The following is a 7,375-nucleotide window of genomic DNA, read 5'->3' on the forward strand; positions in this document are numbered from 1 at the left end:
GCTGCTGGCTAGGGTTAATGGCAGGCATGCTTCTTTTGGAGCTTGTCTTCATTTTATGCTGTGCCGGAATTTGGAAGCATTGGAAGAGAAAACAGTGAGTGTTTTGTTCATCATTCCCTCAAACAGCTTCTTTTGGAAGCCTAATGTAGACAGGGAATGTTCCCAGTGAGGCTGCAGAGGAGTTGTGGCCGGTCCGTGGTTGTCCAAAGAGCTCTGCTGAGGGTTCTGCTGCTGCCCAGTGCTTTCATTGGCCTCTTCATTGCTGGGCCTTGTCCTGGGGGGCCCGCTGGGGCTGCAGCCAGTGCTGGCTCCCACTGAGGCTGCCTGGCCAAGAGCAGCCCCGGGGGCACAGGGCGGAGGCAAGGCAAGGTGGGGAGGAGAAAGAGCGGGGACGAGATTGCCCTCGAAAGGCAGACGCGCTCTGGGGCCCGCTCCTGGCCAGGGAGCCTGCCCAGAGCCGTCCACTGCTCGCCGGGGCCTTGAGGGGCAGCTGTCCAGCTGGGCCAAGCTGTGCCAGCAGCTCCAGCTGTGCTGGGGAGCCTTGCCAGCTCTGGGCCCTGCTGTGCAGGAGGGTCCCAGTGTGCCACTGGCAGCCGGGAGCCTCACCCGCTCCTCTCTCCACAGGAGCGCCTCTGCTGCTTCACAAGACCGGCCAAAGACTTCAGTCCGGGAGAACTGGACCTGTCATGCATCTCTGTGCCCGTGTCCATTGTCCCTTCCACAGCTGCATTGCCCACTTATTGCTGGGGACATGCTGCCACCCCCCAGAACAGGACCCTCTGTCCCCGAGGATGCTGCCTCTGTTGTCTTTCCAGGACTGAAGGTGCAGCCCTCTTGCCTGGAAAGGACTTGAGCAACATCTTTGTGCTTCAGCTCTGGTCCCTGGGTGGTACCACCAGCACTGGCAGAGCTGCTTGTCTGGTCACAGCCAGTGATGGGCAGGCAGCAGCCGGGCATCAGGCTCCCGAGACCAGCAGCTACTAGGTTTATTTTTCATTTTTCAAGTTTTAGGAATATTTTTCATAGAAAATTCTCCAAATATTTAGTACCTTTTCCCACACAGTTCCATATTTTTCAAAGTAGTTTTAGAATTCAGAAAAACTTAGAACATTTTTACATTTCTAGAATCAAAAATAAAATTGCATTTAATTGGTAATCTATACTCTACTACATGGCATGCAGGTGATGAGGGGACCCCTGTAAGGCTGGCAGACGACCGGGCTCCGTCATGGGGCCCACGAGGTGGCGGGGGGTGTTGTGGGTGCAGGGTTTTGCAGTAAGACATGTGGGGCTTTGCGTCCTTTGTAAGCAGTGCACGTTGCAGGGGCTCCTCATGAGGTTCTTAGGGGATTTGGGATCATACAGGTGACAGGAGACCTCTGTAAGGCTGGCCGGGGCTTGAGTTCCTCATGATTAACGTGGCGGGTTAGTGCTTGCCGTCAAGGCCTGGAGAGGAGCTGAGTCCTTCTGAAGGTGGGCAGGAGGCTGGGTTCTTTTGTGAGGCCCACAAGGCTGGCTTGGGGTTTCTGCATTGGTGTGCACGGATCCCTCAAGAGGCACACTGGGATATTTTGGGGTCTCTTCTGAGGGGCGCAGGAATCCCTCATGAGGCACACTGAGATATTTTGGGGTCTCTTCTAAGGAGTGCACGGATTCATCGTGAGGCACACAGGGCTCTTTTGGGGTCTCTTCTGAGGGGCGCAGGAATCCCTCTTGAAGCACAAAGGAGTATTGGTAGTCTCTGCTGTGCTGTGCAGGGATCCCTCAGGAGGTGTGCACCGGGGTTAAACTAGAGGGGGTTTTTCAGTTTTCTCAGCACAGCAAAGGGACACTCCCGGTCGAGGTGCTGCAAAGTCAGCAGGAAGCTTCCTGCAAAGCCTTGGGCCCGGCCTGCGGGTCCGGCGGGCGACCAGAGCCCATCCTTGGGGGCCGGGCGGGGTTTCCAGTATCCACCGCACCCTTGTCGGGCCAGCTCCAGCCCCGGTAGTGAATGGCTGCGACCCCGGGCTCCGATGGGGCTGCCGAGCAACGCCGTGGGCACGACAAGGGCCTCGCAGAGCATGACCCAGCAGAGCATGAAAACGGTTCTGGACCGTGCTTCCGTCGACACTGGGATCAAGATATGGATTGACTGAAAGTGCTGGCCAGTCACAGTGTGAAGACCATGGTGCATGCTGGAGCAACTTCTCCATGTCCATTTCCTGAAAGAACAATCACGGATTATTAATTCTGGCCAAGAGCAGCCCCAGGGGCGCAGGGCGGAGACAAGGCAAGGTGGGGAGGAGAAAGAGCGGGTTCGAGATTGCCCTCGAAAGGCAGACGCGCTCTGGGGCCCGCTCCTGGCCAGGGAGCCTGCCCAGAGCCGTCCCCTGCTCGCCGGGGCCTTGAGGGGCAGCTGTCCAGCTGGGCCAAGCTGTGCCAGCAGCTCCAGCCGTGCTGGGGAGCCTTGCCAGCTCTGGGCCCTGCTGTGCGGAGGCTCCCAGTGTACCACTGGCAGCCGGGGGCTTCAACCACTCCTCTCTCCAAAGGTGCTCCCTGAGCATCTTCAGAAGAGGAGCCTAAAAACTCAGGCAGAGAGAACTCGACCTGTGTTCCCAGCTCTTCACTCCTGTCCCTATCTGCCCTGCTGTGGCTGCACTAATGTCTTGAGCCCATCCCAAAACTCATCCCTCCACAACGAGACCCTCTGCCCCAGAGCCCCCTGGTCCTGTTGCCCAAAGACGACTGAAGGTGGGCAGCCCCTCTCTGCCAGGGCAGGGCTTGGACCAAATTTTATGTTCAAATAAAGAAATAGAGTTGTCATAGATATGTCCAGGTGGTACCACCAGCAAAGCCCAGCCGGCACCAGCCCTGGCTGAGCTCCATGCCCAGGAGCAGCTGTGGATGCCCACGGTGAGGGCAGGCAGGAGCCAGGCAGGGCTGAGGGCACATTTCCTTCAGTGGGATCATCTGGGCCTGGACCTCCTCCAGTGGCATGCCCAGGAAAAGAGGGAAGCCATCAAGAACATTTCCAGGGACACAGCCTGGCCTGCAATGCCAGCAGGCAAAACAAAGGTTTTTGCTGGGCCATTGCCCTTGGATCAAGCAAAAGATTTACAGTCAGGCCAGTCCATTTGGCATAGATGGGGGTACACTCTGGGGGTACAGCCAAGGCCATGAGGTCACAGCAGGCTCTGGGGTCACAGCAGGCTGAGGTCACAGCAGGCTCTGAGGTCACAGAGGTGCCAGAGCCCCGTGGTTGCACAGCACCACAACGACCGAGCAGTCAGTCCTTGAGCACAACTGCTGTGGCAGCAGCGGCGCTGGCAGCAGTGGTGCTGACACTGCGACAGCTGTGTGAGGACAGCGGTGGCAGCAAGAGCTGCGGGACTGGCAGAGGGCAAGGCACCATGGCCCTTGCTCTGCGCCTCTTCCTCCTGCTCCTCCTGGCTGTGGCCCTGCCTGCCAGGGCTGCCCAGGCTGCTCCGCTGCAAGCATGGGGAGCAGGTGAGCCGGCAGCCTGGCTCCCCTTTCCCGGGACAGCGCTCCCTGTTCCCCGGGAAGCGCTGGGGGATGCTTTTCCCCTGGGCTTTAGGGAGGGTTTCTTTTGTGGGAGGAAGAGAGACCCCGGGGACCCTGGGCAGCCCCATTTTCCTCTCCAGAAATGTTACACGGGGCAGGGAAAGAGGGTGGAGAGTGTCCAGGAGCCAGCCCAGAGATTCCCAAGCCCCTGTCCAGCTTTGGCCATGTCCATTCAAATCTGGATCCCATTGCCTTACCTGACCCCCTTGCAGTGCCCAGTTCCCTAATGCACAAGGGGATCCCAGCACACCATGGAAATGGGTCTGGTCTCTGCTTCCCTCTAGATTTGGATCGCGAATTGAATCATTTGCAAGTGCTGGTGAATGGCACTTTAAAGATCATGGAGAATGCTGGAGGCAAGTTCTGAATTTCCCTTTTTACTGACAGAATAATCAGGGTCAAGGTGGCAAAGAGTTCACTCATCTGCCATTTTCATTAAGGTTAAGTCAAGGTTGAAGGATTCTGAAAACCTTGCCCTGCTCCCTTCTTGAGCCCTGAGTGACTCCACAGGATCGATGTCAGTGGGAGGAAGGAGCATTTAGCTGTTCATCTTCCTCCTGAGTGCAATGCCAATGTGTGCTTCCGTGTGCTCTGTGCAGCCACAGAGAGGAGCAGACAGGGGAGGGGCTGGCCCAGGGCTGTGACCCAGGGCTGAGCCTTGGTGGAGCCTGAGGATCTCCTACAGCGCCACGGGAGCTGTTCTGTCCTGCCTTTCTTTGCAGCTGAAGCTGTTGGTGAAGGTGGTCCAGCTTCCCCACCCATAGCCATTACTGAGCCTCTGGGAGATGGTGAGGGTAGGTCAAGGCCTTTCCCCCTGGGAGAGCTGATAGCTCAGAGCCCAAAGCTCGGCCAGGGGGCCATGGCTGCAGGTGCCAGGACAGAACCATGCACGTGTGTGCCCTCGCCCGGAGCCATCCCCTCAGCGCTCCTGCGGATCCGTGCTGCCGGTGCAGATCTGCAGAGGTGACAGGAGCTTCTGTGGCTGTTGAGTTATAGGTGTGTCTGCAGGGAGGACTTTCCCAGGTCCTTTGCTGGTTACTGCACGCAAGCCCAGCTCCCGTCGCAGGGGTGAGTAGTGTGTCCCTGGTGACCCCACAGGCTGAGCACTGGTTTTGTGGGATCCATTCCTGGGAAATGGAACTATGTTGCTCTAAGGTCCTCCAACAGGAAACAACAAAGCTACAGGACACAAGAAACCGCACGAGCCATCTGAGCACATGAGGCAAATGCTGAAGGAAATGCTGCAGGCAGGACAAGGTGGGTGCATTTCCCTCAGCCTTCCCCTGGAACTCCGCAGCCGGGGCCTTTCCCTGCACATCTGGACACGCCGTGCCCGGCACAGCGGGAAGGGATCCATGGCAGCCTGGCTGCCCTGCTGCTGCTTTCACGGCCTGCAGGGCTGTTTGCCAGCCTGGCCGGGCTGCAGCTTCTCCCCAGCCTCTACAGGAAGGCATTTGACACCAGCTGACAGGGAGCCCAACCTGCAGCATGGGCCATGCACACCCTGAGATCCCCTGCAATTTTCCAGTCTCTGGATAGTTTAGAAAGGGCACCTGTTTGGAAAGTGGAGGCCGCTGGCCTACCCGAAAAGTTTATAGGGATTTCGTAATTCTTAACCATGACTTTGACAAGCCTTGCCTCCTGAAGATGCCACCTTCCCAGTGGGGAACAGCCCCACCTGATCCAGCTGTCCCTTTTCCTTTCCCCAGAGATGGAAGGAGAGGCTGTGCTGAAGGCTGAGTTTCCCGGAGGAAGCAGTGGCTCATTGGCAGCCTCCTCTGCAGGAAGGGAGGCGATGCCAGGCACAGTCACAGGAGGTAATTGCTGTGCCTCTGGGCCTGCTGAGCCCTGCTGAGGCTTGAGCTGCCCTCTCTGCTGCTTGGCAGTGCGGGCACAGCCCAGACAAGACCGGCACAGCCCAGAGGAATTGTTATGCTCAGGGCACTCGGGTACTGAGCAGTCCTGCTGGGGTCCCTCTGTGGGAGAGACGTCCCTAAACCTGGGAGAGACTGCACGGGGTGCCCATGGTGGGGAAAGGGCAGAGGGGGAGAGCAAGGCTCCAGTGTGTCCTGAGAGGGCCTGGCTATGTGTCCTTGGGCTGGGGGATTTGTCCCAGGGGAAAGAGGGATGGAGAGATAGAAGGTAGGAAGGGAGTGAGAAAGGGCAGGAGGGAGGGAGGGCCAGAGGGATCGTTCTGGCACTGCCTTCTGAAGTTTTCCCCAGTGCTTTAGCAAGAGTTCCAGCTGTGGGGGAGAGACAGCCCTCAGGGCCCTGGGCTGCTCCAGCCGCCCCTCCAGGGATGTTGCCAGGGCAATGAAAGAGTGTGGAGAGTGACCAGGAGCCAGGCCTGAGCTCCCCAGGCCCCTGGGCACCTTTGGCCGTGTCCATTGTCATCTGGCTCCCACGGCCTTACCCAACTGCCTTGCAGTGCCCATTTCTCAGAGGCAGAAGGGGATCCCAGCAGACCCTGAAATATGTTCTCATCTGTGCTCCGTTCTAGATGAGGTTGATGGGAAGGCTTCTCCATTAGCTTGGCTGAATGAAATTCTGAAGCCCTTGGAGCCTCCTGCCGGTATGTTCCCAGTGTCTCACCAAGGAATAATTGATGACAACCTGGCAGGACCCAGGTGACAGAAGCTTCTGTGGCTGTTGTGTTACAGATGTGTCTGCAGGGAGGATTTTTCCTGTTCCTTTGCTGATTCCTACACACAAACCCGGCTCCCATGGTGATGGTGAGTAGTGTGTCCCTGCTGACCCCACAGGCTGAGCTCTGGTTTTGTGGGATCCATTCCTGGGAAATGGAACTACGTTCTGTTAAGGTCCTCTGAGAGGGAAGAACAAAGGCAGAGGAAAGAAGAAATTCCATGAGCCAAACAACATCCTGAAGCCAACTGTGATGGAGCTGCAAAAAGAGCATGGTGAGAGCATTTCCCCCAGCCTTCCCCTGGGACTCAGCAGCCGGGGCCTTTCCCGGCACATCTGGGCACGCCGTGCCCGGCACAGCGGGAAGGGATCCATGGGGACCTGGCTGCCCTGCTGCTGCTTTCACGGCCTGCAGGGCTGTTTGCCAGCCTGGCCTGGCTGCAGCTTCTCCCCAGCCTCTGCAGGAAGGCATTTGGCACCAGCTGACAGGGAGCCAACCTGGAGCATGGGCCATGCATATCCTGAGATCCCCTGCAATTTCCTGGTCCCAGGCACATCCTGTGGGGTGGCTGCTTGGAGAAGGAAGGGCTATAGCCAGCCCCAAGGGCTTGGGGCAATCAGGACTTTCCTGATCCTTATCCATGTCTTTGACAAGTATTGCCTCCTGAAGTTTCCACCTTCCCGATGTGTAATGATTCCATCTGATCCAGCTGTGCCTCTTCCTTTCTCAAGGGATGGACAGAGAGGCATTATGGAAGGCAGCATTTCCTAAAGGAAGGGAGGCAATTCCAGGCATGGGCACAGTCACAGGAGGTAATTGCTGTGCCTCTGGGCCTGCTGAGTCTTGCTGAGGCTTGAGCTGCCCTCTCTGCTGCTTGGCAGTGCGGGCACAGCCCAGACAAGACCGGCACAGCCCAGAGGAATTGTTATGCTCGGGGCACTCGGGTACTGAGCAGTCCTGCTGCGGTCCCTCCGTGGGAGAAACGTCCCAAAACCGAGGAGAGACTGCACGGGGTGCCCATGGTGGGAAAGGGCAGAGGGCGAGAGCAAGGCTCCAGTGTGTCCGGAGAGGGCTTGGCTATGTGTCCTTGGTCTAGGAGAGGTTTTCCGCGATCAGTTGGGTGAGCAGGAGGGAGGGACAAAGGTTGGGAGGGATAGTTGTGGCACTGCC

Source organism: Anomalospiza imberbis, chromosome 11, assembly GCF_031753505.1.
Source record: "Anomalospiza imberbis isolate Cuckoo-Finch-1a 21T00152 chromosome 11, ASM3175350v1, whole genome shotgun sequence".
Lineage (NCBI taxonomy): Eukaryota > Metazoa > Chordata > Aves > Passeriformes > Viduidae > Anomalospiza > Anomalospiza imberbis.